We start from the raw sequence: 16,838 nt of genomic DNA, 5'->3' as shown, positions 1-16,838 counted from the left end.
AAGAGCTTGGAAGTCTTTTGTCATGGTACTTGAATGCCTATCAGAAGATATGACTTTTACTGCACGGAGTGGACCCAATGTATTTGTTCACTTTTTCTGCACCTTTCATTTGCTTGACCAGCCTCATTAGCCTAGTTTCTACTAATAAATCTTTGTCGTAAATTAAACAGAGACCTACAGCCATGGAGTATTAAGCTAAGAACAAGCAGGCTGGGAGAATCTGAAAGGAACCTGTATTCTGTGTGGGTATGATGACAGATGGACAAAACCAGTTTAAGACCAGCCTTGACCTTCCAGGTTTCTACAGACAGCACGTGCCAAAGGAAAATGCAGCAGAATGCTTTTGTGCCTACCATGAAAGACTATGCAGGGATCTCCTTGCAAAACCTGAAGAGGTAATAGAGTTGCATAATCCTCCGTAATAAGAAAATTCAATGAAGACAGTGTATTCATTCAGGAGGAATCTGCAAGGGTATCAGAAGAAGCTGAATGTCTTCTTTTACTTGGTAAGCAAGAATCCTGTATAGCGAGGAAACGCCTCCTCTTTTATCCAGCCATCATTGTGTCCCTTTGATTCTGCTGCCACAATAACTAGCATACATCATTTGCAAAGCTCTGCACATTACTGAAGTAAGCTTTACTGTGCCGCAGAAGGTGAATGGTAGGATTGCAACCATCGGAAATAGGGAAATAAGGACACGGAGTGGTTAAATGATTTGTCCAAGGCCATGCAGAAAGCTGAGGGGACAGATCTCTGATTTCAAACATCTTTGGCATTATAGCCCAATCTTTAGGTCATTAAGTGCTGTCACTTCTCTCTTTAGGAGAGATGATAGCTAGAGGAAAACAATGGTGAAGATAAGGAAAGTGTGAATTCTGTTAAAATTATTTTTGCCATAGATAATTTGTTGCTATTGTGTTTTTCAAAGTCCTGATTCTTTTCAGCCCAGAAAAAATAATAATGAATAATAATGGCTTGATTATTTTATTATGGAATAAAGTGCTTCCCTTATCCACTTAGCAAGGTATTTGGGCATTGCACAGACAATTACAAATAAAGTGCAGCAGTAGTAATTAAAATAAGCATGCATTATAAAAACAAAACAAAATGCAAATGAGTCAAGCCCCAGGATTCAATGGAAAGGCCTAATATTATATGATTTAATTTTATATTTATTAAGCTATTTAATTCAGTCAGAGGAGAGTTAATCCATAAATAAGGGTATACTAATAAGCATACACGATAAGGAAGGCAGTAACATCTTCAGGTATTTCATCTGCAGAAAAATTTTTACTCCAGAGGATTCTTGGAACATTTTCTGAGAGGTCCTAATCCCACTTTAATTTGCAACAGCTCACTGAAACTTGATGCGCAAAAATCACTCCAGCCTTTCGACAGGTAGAGACTTCTTGTGTTTTTCTGTTTGAAATTCTGTTCAAGGTATTTTCCTTGTCTCAATATCAGGAGCTCCTCACAGCAAATCCAGGCAGTTTTCTCCCCATTTCTTGCATTTGACCCCGTTCCCCTCCAGCTTCCATGCCTAGGCCTTGCAAGGTAACAACTTTCTGCTGGTAGTTCAGTATCCAAAGTGCTACCAGTTTGTGATGGAGGACATATAGCTTAGGTTTCCAGCTATGATTTTACGGTCTTATTCTCATAAGCTCATGAGCTTATGGTAAGGTTTTTTGTATTTTTATAAGACATGCATTTCTGTTGTTTTTCTTTAAGGAGAATTATGTACAAGCGCATCGGAATGCTACAAAGATTATTGGTGTTCAAGGTCAAGTCCTTAGTCTTCAACTAAAGGCAGATTTACTGTTGGCCAACCCACCTTACTTAACCAAATGTTTTCTCCCCTTCCTCCTGTCTTTCTCAAAACCATGGCAGAAGCTTGAGTGAAATACCCACGGCCAGCGTCTCCCAGCAAATCCCTTCTCATCCAGTTCTTAAGAAGTACACACAAGGGAGCGTAACACAAGCCATATTAAAAAAAAAAAAAAAGAAAGAGACAGAATTAAAGATAGGAGGGAAGAGACTCAAGATTATCACAGTCTTGTGTTGCCACCTTCCATTCTGATTTCTGGGGGAAGATGGGGTGTTTTCAGCCCCACCTGGAAGTTAGCAGCTGCTTGTGTAGAGGTTCTCAGAGCTGCTTGCAAAGAGCCTACAGACAAAAAAAAAAAAATCTACAGGAATTAGATGAATAACTTCAAAATAGAAGATAGAATCAAGACAATCACAATGTACTCATGTATAATTCATGGTGGGGAAAAAAAAAGTCTGCGTCTCCTGAATGCTTCTTTCATGCAGGCTTCTTTCACTTGAGTCCTTATCTGAAACCATTCAGATCAATGAGAGATGTTTCACCATACTGAGTCTAAGCCAAGTCACTGTCTGCTTACACCTGTTAAGCAGATGGGAAAAATGAAGCTTAAGACCAAGTAAAGTGGGCTGGCCCCAATCACATAGGATGTCACGGAGGGTATGTAATTAGAAAGCATTGGAGCCAACAGCAGTGCTTCCTCTGCTTCTGATGAGGATTTAGTCAAGGCAGGAGGAGTCCTCTGGCATCTTCTGCCTCAGTCCAGCACTTAGAAGGCAGGTGGCACAGTCTGCAGTCCTACCTACGTTCTTTAAACTGAAATCTGCAGCAAGGTAGATTGTCGCTCACATTGGAGCTGTCCAATTGTTAATTCATACTGATATCACAAAATCAGAAGCAAAGGGAAACTATCATGTTCTATAAATCAAACATAAAGAGCTGAGGTGTGGTAAGGACAAATACTTCAGATTCTTTCAATGTTGGTTTGTTGTTTTTTTGGTTTTGTTGTTGTTTTGGGGTTTTTTTTTCTCTCTTCAGTGGAGTACAGCTAAGCTGACATTTAAATATTTTAAACAGCTGCTCATCAGGAAAAAGGTACAAATTCTGTATTGTTGCCTTAACTGAGATGTGTAGTTTTGACACATTTAAAAATCTTTACTGCATTTGAACTGTGCTATTGCAGCTTTGTATTATTTACTGCAAATTAAAAATAATCAAGATCCCTTTTCAGAATGCCCTTTCCCTTTTAATCATAGAATCATTTTGGTTGAAAGAGACTCTTAAGATTGTCAAGTCCAACCATAACCTAAATCTAGCACTAAACCATTTCCCTAAGAGCCTCATCTGTACATCTTTTAAACACCTCCAGGGATGTTGCTAAATGTTACATTATCTCCTGTCTTTTTCCTGAAATTAAGCTTTGACCACTTAATTGATTAATTCTAGAGAGCAAAAGCTATTCATAGACATTTTCTTCAGAGTCAGTCAGGTTTTTGTTTGAACTGACAGTTGTTCAGTCTGTTGTAAATACTGCAGTAAAATGAAAAATTGAATATGAGCTTGATTCTCCAAATCTTATCTGACTAGTCTCACTGAATTACATGGAGATTTTCAGATGGGACAAGTTTGTCTGATCTGACCTTGCGTAAGACACACAGAAAAGAAGAAAAAGAAAAGAAAAAAAAAAGAAGAAATGGAAAAATGTTAAGTCTAAGCTCGTACTCCAACTAGAAGCTTCTTCTGCAGTGGCAGAGATCAAATACTGTCAGGAAAACAAAAAACAGGCATGAACAGTATATATTTCAGATAAGGCTACAATATACCATTTTCCTGATGAGCGGCTGTTTAAAATATTTACATGTCAGCTTAGCTGTACTCCACTGAAGAAGGAAAAAAAAAACTGAAAGAGTCTGAAGTATTTGTCCTTACCACATCTCAGCTCTGTATGTTTGATTTATAGAACAAGATGTTCTCCCTTTTTTTTCCTGATTTTGTGGTATCAGTACGAATTAACAATTCAACAGCCCCAACATGAGAGAGTTCACCTTCCTGCAGATTTCGGTTTAAAGAACAGAGGTAGGACTGCAGACTGTGCCACCTACCTTTTAGGTGCTGGACTGAGGTAGAAGATACCTGAGGACTCCTCCTGCCTTGACTCGATGCTCATCTGAAGCAGAGGGAGCACTTTCTGATTGCAGACCTTCCATGGTGTCCTATGTTTCACCTTGAGAGCTGTGGTTTGTTTGGTCTGTGCTCCTGTTCTGTAACAGAGGTGAGCAGATGCTGACTTCTGAGGGAAATTAAGGCCAGGACAGATCAATAACATCTGGCCTGATGTGCTACACACCATATGATCTCATGCAGCTACTGAACATGAGTTTAAGAAAAGTGTATCTCCAGAAATGTCTCTGGTAACACTGTGAAGGTAGTACAAGACAGAGCATTTCTCTCATTCCTTGATATTTTGTCACTATAGTCCTCTGTCCTTGTTGACAAGTTGTAATATTTTTTCATTCGAATTTATCCTTTCTGCTTTCCAACCGTGAGTATTTATGCCATTCTCCACTAGGGTAAAGAGCTCTTTAGTCCTAAAGCTTTTCTCTCCTTGAAGGTGACTGATCAGATCAACTGATGATATTATTTTTAGCAACCTAAACGGACTGAATTCTTTAAATGATGCAGGTTTTTTTTTTAAATTGAGTCTTTTTTTTTTTTTTTGGCTTTTGAGGTAATCATTCAGACTTGCTGATACACAGTGCAGTCCAAATAGATGCAGGCCAAATACTTGCTGAAGAGGTCGCTGCTCAGACGTGTCCCTGTCTCTTGTTGCTCATTATTTATGGGGTCAGGCTTCTGCTCAGGTTAAGCTTTGCCTTCAAATCTGCTAACAGACAGGATCCCTTGTGCTCAGACATGCTGACTTTTGATAAATATTTCTGTGTTCTGTTTTGATTTCTGAAAGAATTTTGAGGAGCAAATGAAGAGACAAAAAGGATCCTGTGACTCAAAAGCAAAAGAACTTGCTCCAGGCTCTTCTTTGAGCAACGCAGCAGAATTGCTTCAGCCACATTCCTGCAACTGACTCCATATGGTAGGACCCCTGTCTACCCAGCCTCTGCAAAGGACACAAAAGATCACTCTGTTTCGGGAGGCCCAGGTGTATAGAGATGGAGATAGGTCAAGCAGTGGGAGATCACAGGTCTCATTTTTGTGTTGCATACATTAGCCTAACATAAGGTTAAGCTCTAGGTGCAAGCCATGCTGTCTTGCAGATTTCTTCACAACTGATGGGATTTTGGCAATGGTTGAAGCCAATCTAGTGACAAGGCAAGCATCTGAAACCTTACAACGTCTAACTTGGCCAGAGAGAAATTTCCTACCGATTTTCTTGCTACTATATTTGCCCATCTCCCAAGTAAAAGCAGCCTAGCAGACTTTCAGATAGTGAACAAAAGTATCTTCTCAACACAACACTCATTTTTAAAGGAAGGAAACAAGAAAAAAAAATCCCAAAATCTCGCAGCACCACTTTTTCTTCTTTCTATCCCATGCACAGATGACAGTTCAGCTACTCCTTCCCTCTGCAGCACTCTCTGCAGCACTCATCTTGGGAAGGTGGAGAGAGAAATGCCGAAGGCTAATGGGTCTTGTCCCTGGAAGGATTTAGGAGCCAGAAGCAGTAAGAGTGGCTGGATGGTTGGCAGAGAAAACCCACGTGTGAATTGGGAAGTGTGATACATAGGGAGACCATTGAGAATTGTCAGGGGACTGAGCATGCAGAGGGTGTTAGACGTTGGGGTGGGCAGAACTGGGGTGGGAGGAAGGCTGATGTTTGGTCTGAAGGCCAGGCTGACATGGGAGTTGTGGAAGAGAAATGAATGTGCAGCGGGAGGCAGAAAGGCATGAGGGCAGGAGATATGTGAAGTGCCTTTCAGTAAACTGAAGAGAATGGCTGAATATTTATTATAAAGACATGCTGAGACTCAAAACATGAAAGTTAGGTTAAAGTGCACTGTGTAAGACTTTAAGATGATAATAATAATATCAGATGCCTAGGAAAGACAATTACAGTGGGAGCAGCACAAAGTGATTCTTTTCCAAAATATGCTTCCAACCAGACTTCCTGAGCAGAGGTGATATCCTTGCATTAAAAAAGAAACCTTCAGTAGTTTTCTTTCAGTTTGGCGGGTCTCACCTGGAATCTGTCTGAATTTTTAGCATTCACATCATCCCATAGAAGGGAGCATCAGACCTTTGCTCTAGCTGTGTTTACCTGACACTCTTCCTATGCACTACTGAGGAACAAGGACACCATACCTGAACGAGGGATCAAGGCCGCATGAGCAAACAGAAGCCTCTCTCCAAAGACATCACCACACAGGAGCATGCAGGTACCTGGAGCTTGGTCAAAAGACAACACCAGTCTTTCTATTGACTGTCTCCTAGTTTCAGGTCTGGATCCTAAAGCAGACAGTTATTTGCTGATGTCTTAAGTTATTATTTGTTTAAAAGCTTCCCATCTGGTCAGGTTCGTACTCTGTTTCATACACATTTAAATTACTGCTGGATGGATGTGGTAGAGTGATGATTTTGGAAACATTCTCATTGTTTTTTTAATTTCTTATGTGCTGTGATTTTTTACAGAGATCAGCACAAAAAGGCAAAACACAACCAACTGTGACAGAATATATAAAACAGCATGAGCTGCCTACGGATAAATGAAAACAGTCCAAAATAATAGAGACTGATGTGAATCATGACCAATAAGCATATTTGTAATAACAAACATGTCATCTGTGTCAGATAAACAATTTACAAATATTTATTAAGATATCAAACAGATTATTAATAGAGAGACATCCCAAATTCAGATCATGTATTTTGGTTCTCGGAGGTATAAATTAGCAGCCAAATCTGCCAAAATAAATCTGGCACTCTCACAGAGGTCATCATACCTAACAAATTGGAAAAAAAAAAAAAGAGAGTACAAAGGAGAGAGCAGACAAGTATTTCTTTCCTCCTACTAGTATAACATAGAGAGATCAGGCTGCATTAGTGCTACTAAAGATGATATAAGCATGATGATGATAAGAAAAAACTGGAGGCAGGGTTGAGGGAGAGTCTTCCCCTGGTAGGTGCAGTTCTGACCCCAATCCTATAAGCTGCTCCAGGCAAGCAGGTGCATGAGGCCTCATTTTGATATCAGTGGGTTCAAGCCAAGCACAAAAATCTGTCCCGCCAGAGCATCAGCCTGCAGTTACCATTTACTTGTTTTTGCCAGTCTTTCGTATAAGAGATAACACTTTGCTGATATGGCATGAGTTCTGAAGTCATGAAATGATGTGACGGAGTATTTATTCTTTGACTCTGGTGGTTGCAGGATGACACCAGTCAGTTTAAAAAGTGAACCAAATTTAATTGGGGAGGGGGAGGCACTAAATAAAAACAGCTGTTTCTTAATGCAAACCTGGCACTAGTGCATCACACAGGTGGTGGATGTACAGTCCTAGGCTTCTGGGAATGTAGAGGCTGACGTTGTAGCAGCATTGAGAATTCTTCCATAACATACGCTCTGTATGTTTCACAGCATAAACTTCAGGACATAAACAGTATTATACCAAACTGAACAAAACAGGCTTATAAAATACCAAATGTGACTGAGACAATATTGGTGTTTGACATTATTTTTTTTTTTATTTCCTTCTCTCCTAACAAGGTAATGGTGCATACTCCAGGCAAAGCTCCTGCTGCTTCCACACAGATATATTCGAAGACAGAAAGGAGTAACTCATAACATGACAGTCTGCCTGTCCTGACTGGGTCTCCAAAGAGGAGCAGGAGCAAAAACTACATCACTGATAGTACTATAGTACTGGTTCAGATAAACTCAGGGAGTTACTGTGATGGGAGACCAAGTAGAGATGATGATCTGCGAACTTTTTACCACACACCATGCTAATTGACCCTCTTCATCCTCGCTGGCACTTCCAGCGGTGTCACTGCTGCTTCAGCTGAACTGGTAGGTAGCCCTGATTGGAACTTGTCCTGCTTAAACAGCTATGCTGTAGCCAGCAGACTGTTTGTTCACTGGGTTCCTGGAAAATTAAAACCTCTCCTATGAGTAAGAGTTGAGCTATCTAGAGCTGAGAACAAGGGTTCACTACATGCTTTCAAAGTCAGGGAGTAAAACCCCCATCGACTTCATCAGCACACAAGATTTGACCCTGTGTGATGTCTGCATTGCTTTCCTAGTTGTTCTGGGACAGTGGTGAACATGAAGTATTTTGTAGAGGCAGAGACAAGGTAGAGAATATTGTGCCACAGTTTGCATGACCATAGGGAATAAAACCTAAAATTAGGAGCTCTCAGCTCTGAATACCAGTCAGCACAATAAGAGGTAGATGCTGCCCCTACTCCCCATTGCAATTAGTGCCATCACTGCCAGGCCAGTCTGAATTTTAAGGAATATTCTTGTAGCTGGTTTATATTTTCATTTGCCTTCTTGTAAGTCCTACTTAATCATTTTGAGGTACCCAAAAAACTTTCTACTCTTCCTTTACGTTTACATATTTGGATCCTCTCAGATACTCTTTCCCACCCACAGCAGTTGTTTTGTGAAGGTCCCCAAGTCCTTTGACTCTTCCTTACAAAACAGCTTCTTGCTCCTAATGCTGTTTGACTTACCTGTCCTGGCCATCTCTGTGCTTATCCTACTTCTCCGCATGGCGGAAAGGTCAAATCTGTAAGTCCCCCGCGCCGTACATGAGCATGTCCACAACCACCCGCTTCAAAAGCAGGAGCACCCGAAGGCTTTGCAGGCACAGCAGACCTGGGCTGTCTCACTGCTGAGAGCAGGAGGCAGCTCATCTTTGGCCATCCAGCTCAGCATCTCTGCCTGGCAGCAAAATACTTGGACAAAAATAGCTAGAGGCCCCCTTGAACAAACTCATGGGTTGAATTCTCTGCATTCAACAGGAAATTCAAGGATGTATTAGTGATCCATACAGATATGAGAACATGTCTTTTGTTGCTGACTGAAGCTCAGCCTGAGCTGAGAGGTTAGGAGCTTGACTGTGGTCCTGTCTTCCTTCCTGCTGAAAATTCGTGGTTCCTGGCTCATGTCAGCAGATGTGCTCACCTTCTATCAAACACCATGTTAAAATGGATGTAGTGAATTGTTTGTCAGAAATTATTTGCCAAAATAATTTCTGACCATGCAAAATTATTTTTGAATCTGAGATGCACTCACTGAACATTTTTGACATTTAAAACAATGGAGACAAAACTATAGGAATGACAAAATGCTTCTTTTTGCCCTGTTTTTAAACAAATTGTTTGGATGTCCTAGATGGAGTCACAAGGTGGTAAGGACAGTTGGGAATCCTACACCATCACCCAGCCACTGTCCTGTTCAGCAGCTTCTGGTCAGGATATTCACATGGACCACAACAGAATGATGTCACACACCATAGGATACATAAATGCATTTCTCAGGGATGAGGCTTTAACAATAGAGCATAAGGTGCCTCCCCTTACTGTTCCCCTCTCCAGTTCATATGAAACTTCCCAGATTTGTGAGTTTTAGGGGTGTTTTATTGTGGTTTTTTTGTTTGGTTTTTTTTCCAAAGCCTTTTGTCTTCTCCCAAGAACAGGGCAAAAAAGAAAACATGAAGTAGTTATTTACTGATGCTTAACTTTTTTTTTTAAAGAATGAGCTATGCAGTTTAGCCAGCACATAGAAGTGCTGTTAGAAATATTTATTAAATAAATGCACTGGTTTTATTATGAAACAATGACAAAGATACTGTTAAAATGGATGTTGTGTTGCACACAATATTATTTTTGCCTATTCACCTCTCTCTAAAATGGAGAGGGGAATTAGAGGCTGAAGTGGGAGATACATCCTACTGCTTTGTAAAATGAAAAGGAAGATTACATCTGTAGGTCTTAGAAACAGAATTAAATAGGGACCTGATCGTCTAATACAGATGCAAAGTAAATTCGTGTTTCTAGAGAACAGTCTTGTGAAATTAACATGGCACCTTGCTATACAGTTATTACAAGGCAGTTAATATGGCATAATTTTAAGGACCACCAGGAAATTTGGCCTGCAGCACAGAGGAATTATAATAGGCTGTTATGGTAAGCTTTGAAATGAAATAACTTCATGTGAATACTTAACAGCAATAGAAAGCATTTGAAGGATTGAAATGCAAGAATAATAACGTCACTGGAAATGTTTAACATGTATTTCACTGCCCATTCAGAAAGAAAGTATTTCAAATAAGAATTTCAAGTTTTCAGTAGATTTCCAGTTGAGTAAAAACTGGAAAAACAACTCTGAAGGTGATGCGTAGGCTCTTCTATGAATCTAGTCCTTTGCTTTTTTGCATATACCTGGAAAAAATGGCAGAACGGAAGTTGGTCTCAACCAATCAAATAGCAAATAATTTACCTTAAAACTATGGAGTTTTTATTATTAACCAAATACACTGAAAACAGTTTGGTTTGGGTTTGACTTTGGAAAAAAAGCAGAGTTTAATTTTTTGGTTCAACAACTGAATCAAATAATCAATTATTCACACAGCCCAGCCATTTGAACACCCACTTAAATCCTAAAATAGGAGTTTGCCATTGACAGCAAAGAGTTTGGATGAACTTCTCACTGGCGTGAGTCTCATTCCCAGGGAATATTGATTTCTTTTATTTAGTTTTTATGTTTGAAAAGATAAAAAAATTGTTTCCAGCTTGAAACAAACTCTGCAGGAACAAGCTTTTATTAAACTATTTTTTTCAGTACACATTTTCTTTATTAGTTAATTTTCTGAAATATGCTTCTAGGACGCAATGTCAAAAGTACAATTAAATGGTGCAAGACTGAGTCCTAATTGCGGATGACAATAATTAAAATACATTATTTAATGAAAAATTCTTTTATTTTTTTCCCCTCTTTCATCCCTCATTATTCTGTTTGGAAACAGACTGTCCTAAAAGGCATTGAGTGTCCTGCTGTCACTATTTAGACAAGCATTTATCAGTAGGTTCTTAATATACACTAATATTTTCAGTAGGCTTTTATTAGAACATCTGTCTCTCTCTCTCCAGTTATATTTAAAACTAGTCTTTAATGTAGGGCCTTGTATGTCTTTTAATGCTTCTCTTTTTATTAACTTTTCAGATATATTCAGAAATCCCCTAATTTGCATTCAGCAATGACTTATGTCTTGAAGCATTAAAATGTACATTTAAAAACATAGAAGTTAATGTAGGAAACAGATAAAATACTATTAAAAGTTCCTGGTTTAAATATATGTGATTTGAAAAATATGAATTTTTAAAAAGAGCTATTTTTAAAAAAGGAAGAATTGTTCTTGAAAATTCCATCCTTTTTTTTTTCTTACTTTAGGAATTAAAAATCCAATATTAAAAAAATAAAAGGCATGTCTAAAGCTGGGTAGGGAGTGCAGTGAATTTTCATCAGAATGATGGCATTTATTTGAGCCTTTCGTAATGGGGTGGAAAAAAAAAACAACTTCAGGGTTTTTTTACGACAAAGTCTAATATTTAGCACTCACATTTTTCTAAAGGAACTTAGCAGAGGTTATCAGAATCAAAAGAAGGATGATGTTCACGATGACTTACTAACACAGTAGCTGGCAGTTGTAACCAGCTCCTTCATCCTTGGGTTAATGTCATCTTCACGTGGCAGAGGGGGATTAGTCAGTTCGTGACAACTCCTAACTTGATTACAGCAATGGAAGATTGGCCCAGCAACGGGGCTCCTGTCTGAAACAAAGTGAAGGTTTGGATAGCTGGGTTGTGTTTTGAATATGCAATGGTACCTGGGATTGCATGGCCAAAAGCTGCACGTCTGAGAGTGTTGCAGATTCCCTGAGTCCTGTATGTGTTGACTTCAAAATTAAACAAGAAATTTGTGCCTGTTAGGAGCACAGAATACGCCTTAGAATACTTGTTGCTTTTCAGTTGTGGCTATGGCCGTTCTTAATATTTCTCCCTCCCCCTTTTTTTTTTGAGGCCTGGTATGGGCTATTTGATCTCTTGCCAGGTAGCCTAGCGGAATACTCTGTTCAGTTACGCAAGATGCATGGATTTGATCCCTAACTCCTGTTACCATGCTCTCAGGAACGTGTGGTTACAAAAATAAAAGCATTAACCTGCAGCCATACTGCTGTGCGCTGTGCTCTCGTCAGATCTCACGTGTTCAGCAAGGTCAGCCCTGCCCAGGACTCTTAGAGCTGGGGGTGCTGTGGGGATGTGGGAAGGAGCCGCAGAATAAAAGGATGTGCGTGAAACACTGTCCTCATCTCTGCTTCACTCCAGGGAGCTTCTACTCTCTTGTCTGTTTCTTGTGTTTTGGTTTGGTTTGGTTTGGTTTCCCCCTCCTGTGTACCATTATTTCATAAATGTGGGTTTTTTGCTAGTTTGTTTGTTTGATTGCTTATTTGTTTGTTTGTTTAAGTCAACAGAGGCAACTACTGTGAGCATGCAGAACTGTGTGTATGCGATGCTGAGAATGGCATTTTGGAATTCATAGCTAGGATTCTTCCCAGCAACACTTAGGACAGAGACTGTTGCAATCCAGCCTTCCCTTACACACCAGTTCAAGGTGCATCAATATAAGACACCAGCTCAGTGTAGCTGTACAAAAAGGCACCATTTTAACCTATGATAGCAATACACGGGTCATTTGATACTCATGTGCATTGAAGAAGTCGCATTAATATTGTTAATCATGTTTTTTGTTTGTTTGTTTGTTTTTCCAGCACTTCCTGAGAACCAGCCACAGCCTGAGCTCTACGCAAAACACTGCAGCAAGTTGTGTCCTGGAGAACTTACAGTCTGGTGGGCAGCGTAGGCAGGGGATGTCAGAAGGGCTCTGGCACTCAAGAAGAATAAATAATGTGATGCTGGTGAGTGATGTTTAAAGCTGTGAGTCCAGGGCTGAGGAGGAGGTTTGGATGACAGGGAAGCAAGTGTAGAAGCAGAAGGGGTTGAAGAAGAGACTTTCACAAGAATGGCAGAGAAGGCGGCGAAGGGGGACAGATATGGTGCTTCTGTCAACTTCAGGCTCTAATTTGTTCCACTCCACTGCATCTTACCCCAAAGCCCCATTGCTAGGAGGGAAGAGGAAGGCCACATGTTTGGGGGGAAATTTGTGTGTGGGAAAAGGGTCTCCACAAATCTGAGTCAGAAGAAAGCTTGCACAGAAGGAGAGGTGGCTGTAATTGGCCCTTACTTTATGCCCCTGCAACAAGAACACCTCAGAGGTAATACATACATTGTTATACTTAGAGCATCTATAACTCTAGGCGGTAAAAACCAAAAAGTACTTAGCATACGACTTTTGTCCCCAAATGACAGAACATAGTTTAGTTATCTCTCATTTCAACATCCTGTGAGCATATACTGATCATTAGCACACACTCAGAAGAGCTGCTAATTGTCACCAGACACAGAACAAGGGACAGTTGTTCAAGGAGGACCCTGCCTGTTCTTCTAAGGCAACACTACAAGCAAAACATGAGAGTCAGACCTGAAGAAAAAAACTGAGGTCCAAACACTTCTAAATGTTAGGCGAGCTCAACCCTGTGTCCAACTGTAATAGTAAAACATTCCTCAGATCTGAAAAACTGTAAAATAAGAGGAAAGTCTGGAGTAAGATCTGATCTGTTTTCTGGCCCTCTCCTGACCTTGTCCAAAAGTGGTTCAGCCAGCTCTGCCTGAATGTTTGACAAACACTACTCAACAGACTACAAGAGATTTCCAGCATCTTCAAAACACACAACCACAGTAGCATTCTGTATTCTCCTCACCTTTGCTTTTTACATTTTCCTTTCACGTCCTGAGTTTTGTGTTATTAAATTTTGGTGTAAAACATTATAATAAATAGTAAGTAGCAACATTTTCCATCCTAAAGATATCAAAGATGGAGAAATATTATTGCTTCCATTTTCCTAGTGAGGAAAGTGAGGCACTAATTACTTGCCCAAGGTGACTTTGCTCTGTAAAAGATACTGCAGCAAGAGACAGAGCAAATTAATGTAATGTTTTGAAGGTTGGGTTTGTTGGTTTGCAGGTTTTTTTGGTTGTTTTTTGTTTGCTTTGGTTTGTTTTTTTTTTTTTTTTACTTGAGAAAAAGCAATCTGGTGGGAAAATGCAGTTTCAGAAAAGTGAAAATGAGTTCAAATACAATGTGAATCTGAAAGAGTTGCCTCTTGCACATGAATTTGTGGCTGTGACACAACAGATGAGTGATCAGTTTGTGTAAAGATAATTGCAATGAGTCTAGCCTACAGGAAAAAAAGTCTTTCTGCAAGAGATCTGGACATGGTGGAAGCGCTTGAATACTGCAGTGACAGAAAAGCTAAAAGACAGAATAAGCACTCTAGACAGCCAGGGAGAGGCATGCAGAAGCACAGAAAACCTGACATGCCCTGAGCTGCTCTGGATCAGCCAGTAGCTCACAGTGAGGATTGTGCCGGCAACTCAGAGCAAAGCAGAGCATGCAAAGCCTCCGCACAGCCTGCAGGAAGACCTGTGGAAACATCTGGCTTCATTTATTCACCTGGCTGAAGGCAAAAGCAGGTTCTGACTGAGGGGGGCTCCAGGTCACTCTCTTGCCACTGCAGAACAAAGTGACTGAAAGTGACACTGCCCCCACTAACTCATGTTTCCTGTTGGTATCGACTTGGGCAACGGCTCTAGGAAAGCCAGAAGGCATTTTCCAAACCAGCAGTGAGTGCATTTCCCAACTGTGTAACCTCTGCCACACTGTCACGTGTGACTTGGCACAACCACAAGGTGCTGCCTTTTGCACCCCATGAAAAATCCCATCTTACTGACTGATGGGAAGTAGGACCTCTGTCTAAATCTTCCCGTACCTGGGCAACAGTGGGTAGTAGTACTCCTTTTGTTAGGGGGGAAAAACACTGTGCCTGATTTTATTTTTGTTGGCTGGAACTTGCCAATGCAAAGCAGTGGCAGAGCAAGCTTGGTGGCCACAGGTGGCAGTCAGCTCCTTGAAAACAGCCTTTGCTAAAGTAAGAGGATCCTGTCCTCAGGCCCGCTGAAAATGAGCCACCAAAAGGTTATGAAATGCAGCCAGTAAACATTGATCTGGAGAGAGAAGAAATTGCGTCCATTATTCTACTGGCTGGGAATGGTGTCACTCAGTCTCCACCAGCCAGCTGTGTGGGTTGAGATGTGCTGGAGATCAGTGCCTCTGCGGTTGAATTAAACACTGTATTAAGCAGCTGCTCCTGGCACAAGTCTGATGAGGAGCAGCTGAGGGAACTGGGGCTGTTTAGCCTGGAGAAAAGGAGACTGAGAGAAGACCTTATCGCTGTCTACAACTACCTGAAAGGAGGTTGTAGCATGGAGGGGGTTGGTCTCTCCTCCCAAGCAGCAAGTGATAGGACAAGAGGAAATGGCCCCAAGTTGTGCCAGGGGAGGTTCAAATTGGCTGTTAGGAAAAAAATTCTTCACGGAAAGGGTTGTCAGGCATTGAAACAGGCTGCCAGGGAAGTGGTTGAGTCACTATCCCTGGAGCCATTTAAAAGGTGTTTAGAATGAGGTTCTTAGGAACATGGTTTAGTGCTAGAGTTAGGTTATGGTTGGACTTGATGATCCTGAGGGTCTCTTCCAACCGAAACAATTCTATGATTCTATGATTTGCCTCCAGACTCTTTCTGTGCTGTACTACTTTCTGCTCGGTTAGATAGGTCTTGTCTGCAGAGGTTGATGTATGACAAGGTTACACAGGAGTTCACTATGATTTACAGCCTCTCACCTGCTACCAGGGTCTTTCTGGTGCTTTGTCCAGCCCACAGCTATTGTTTCTCACGTGGGCCTCGCAGCATCCCTGCTGCTCCATGACCTCTCTGCCCAGCCAACCTAATAGAATCATAGAACCATTTCAGTAGGAAGAGACCCTCAAGATCATCAAGTGCAACCATAACCTAACTCTGGCAGTAAGTGATGTCCCTAAGATCCTCATCTATACGTATTTTAAACACCTCCAGGGATGGTGACTCAATCACTTCGCTGGGCAGCCTGTTCCAACCCCTGTAACCCTTTCCATGAAGAATTTTTTCCTAATATCCAATCTGAACCTCCCCTGGTGCAACTTGAGGCCATTTCCTCTTGTCCTATCATTTATTACTTGGGAGAAGAGACAAACACCCTGTATGCTACAACCCCCTTTCAGGTAGTTGTAGACAGCGATAAGGTCTCCCCTCAGCCTCCTTTTCTCCAGGCTAAACAGCCCCAGTTCCTTCAGCTGCTCCTTATCAGACTTGTGCTCCAGACCCCTCACCAGCCTTGTAATCCTTCTCTGAACTCTCTCTAGTACCTCGATGTCTTTCTTAAGATTCACTGTCTTCCCTTTCTCTCTCTGTGTAAGCTGTCTTTGTACCTTGTACTGATGGATTTTTGCAAACCTGCTGGCTCCTCTCCCTCAGGGTGGCTGGGAGGAGGACATGGGAAGGGGCTGCGTCAGTCTGCCGTCACCTCTTGCTTCCTCTTGAATTTTATAAATGCATCAAATTGGATTTTTATCTGAGCAGCAGAAAGCATTTGGAGGGCTTTCCGTCAGCAGTATATAAATAAATATGGATCAGAATAGATTGGATTGTTGCCTCTTACATCCGCTTCCCTATTTTGTTTTTGACAGGTCCTGACACCCACACACAGGCTCCTTGCTCAGACTCAGCTAGATCTGCTTTTTTGTCTGCTTTGAGTTTTTGGCAGGATTTTCCATTCCTTATAATCTTCCTCCCTTACAGAGAGTTTCAGCAGCTCTTACCCTGGTCTTTAGCTCTTCAGCCTTGCACCCTTACACTCTCCATGCTGATGGGCCCATCATTAAGACATCACAGGGGAAGCTCTGCACCCTCCTGCAGGGTCTGAAATGGGGAAGCCACTGCTGGGGGCTCCTGTTCTGCTCCACCAGGTCTAACACTGCTCCCTCACTTCAGCCTGTGCTTCCCACCGCTA

The 16,838-nt window shown here is 41.2% G+C and overlaps 1 long non-coding RNA gene across 1 annotated transcript; it reads left to right on the top strand.

The window, feature by feature from the left end:
• The first annotated feature begins 6,033 nt into the window (after positions 1–6,033).
• On the top strand, positions 6,034–15,138 carry LOC139829514 (uncharacterized). Its single transcript, XR_011742018.1, has 3 exons — positions 6,034–6,214; positions 7,540–7,842; positions 12,608–15,138. It is a non-coding gene; the product is annotated as an uncharacterized lncRNA (long non-coding RNA).
• Positions 15,139–16,838: the final 1,700 nt, after the last annotated feature.

Source organism: Patagioenas fasciata, chromosome 1, assembly GCF_037038585.1.
Source record: "Patagioenas fasciata isolate bPatFas1 chromosome 1, bPatFas1.hap1, whole genome shotgun sequence".
Classification (NCBI taxonomy): Eukaryota; Metazoa; Chordata; class Aves; order Columbiformes; family Columbidae; genus Patagioenas; species Patagioenas fasciata.
This window is presented reverse-complemented; position numbering and strand designations above follow the sequence as displayed.